A 1,419-nucleotide genomic window follows, 5' to 3' on the forward strand; every position below is an offset into this window, starting at 1 on the left:
GTATATAAGTAGGACTCATATTCCATTAATTTTTTCTAGCAATTTTATTTACAATCAAACAATTTCTTAAAACTCGATGATCACGTCTGAGTGCAGTACTTAGTCTGACTATTAGTTCTCGTAATTCGATATTTGCACTTGTCTTTAACTATACTATGATTGCATGTACATTTGCAAGTTTATATTTAGTGCTATAAAAAGTAATCTAATTTAGGAACCAGATGGGTGTGAGCTCGGGTATATTTAGGATTAAATCTCGTTAATGAAGGTTTCAACTGGTGAGTTTGTGGACTTGTAAAGGATAAGAATTAGATCTAAACATACTCATGTAATTAACTCAAAAACTACACAAGATATTAAATTTTAAGCCCAAAATGCATGTAAACATTGACTAAATGTCTGATAGTCGGCGCAACGTAATGAAAGCGGTCAAAAGTTTCGTTAAAATGACATACATATATTGACATAATCAAACACACAGTAGCACAGTTTGCAATATCTTATTTGAAATTATTTAACTTATATTGTGATAGAAGCATTTGGTTGTTGGGGCTTGGAGTAGTCAAGGTTCGTCTAGGCTGGAGGAGGCCAAACTCTGCACAATTTCTTGTAGCCACAGTCGCGGTGTTTGGAATGTGGATTTGTTTTATAGGTGATGGATGATGTCTTCTTTGTCGCCTCGGCTGTCACAAATTAAACTATATTAGCTCCATCAACCATGTTCAGACACTGAAAAGTATTCACTTGTCCAACAAATTGTGTGTGTGTGTATATGACCATATTCAAATTTTCATATTCTAAACACGCATATGTGGCCATATATCTATATAATCATAAAAATTACGTGAATTAATAATAACAAGAAATTAATAGACCATACTTTTGGTGTTGGTAGTCTCCACAAGCTTCCTTGCAAAGGCTACTTGGGATTGGGGGGACATTAAGAGAACTAGGGCAGGTAATTCGGTCATCGGTTAGTCGGTTAACCGATGACCGAACCGAAAACACACTTCTCGGTTAACCGATAACCGACAAATTCGGTTATCGGTTCAGTTCGGTTCCAAAATTAAGGCGTCTACTCGGTTATCGGTTCGGGTCGGTTCCAATCGGTTCTAACCGATTTGAACCGAATTACTCCTTTAAAGCTATTATGATTATTCTTTTATGTATTATTAAAAAATATCATAACTTAGATTTCATTCTTTCAAACTAGAAACTGAGAAAAGAAATGGAGAAACTATTACAACAAGCATCTAACTAGATTTGCTGTTTTGGTTCTACCTCAGCAGAATAAAAATAAAAAATCATCTGGAAAATGGTGACACAAAGAAGTTTTGATGAACGTAGAGTTAAGCAGAAAGGTTTTTCCTTTTACTCATTGTATAGCTTAACTATTTTTGTTGCTAATGTTGATTTACC

At 34.5% G+C, this 1,419-nt stretch overlaps 1 long non-coding RNA gene across 1 annotated transcript; it reads right to left on the bottom strand.

Annotated features, from left to right (window-relative positions):
- Nucleotides 1-420: 420 nt before the first annotated feature.
- Nucleotides 421-953, bottom strand: LOC121794052. Its single transcript, XR_006049224.1, has 2 exons — nucleotides 881-953; nucleotides 421-683 (listed from the first exon to the last, which is right to left on the bottom strand). It is a non-coding gene; the product is annotated as an uncharacterized LOC121794052 (long non-coding RNA).
- Nucleotides 954-1,419: the final 466 nt, after the last annotated feature.

This window comes from Salvia splendens, chromosome 3 (assembly GCF_004379255.2).
Source record: "Salvia splendens isolate huo1 chromosome 3, SspV2, whole genome shotgun sequence".
NCBI lineage: Eukaryota > Viridiplantae > Streptophyta > Magnoliopsida > Lamiales > Lamiaceae > Salvia > Salvia splendens.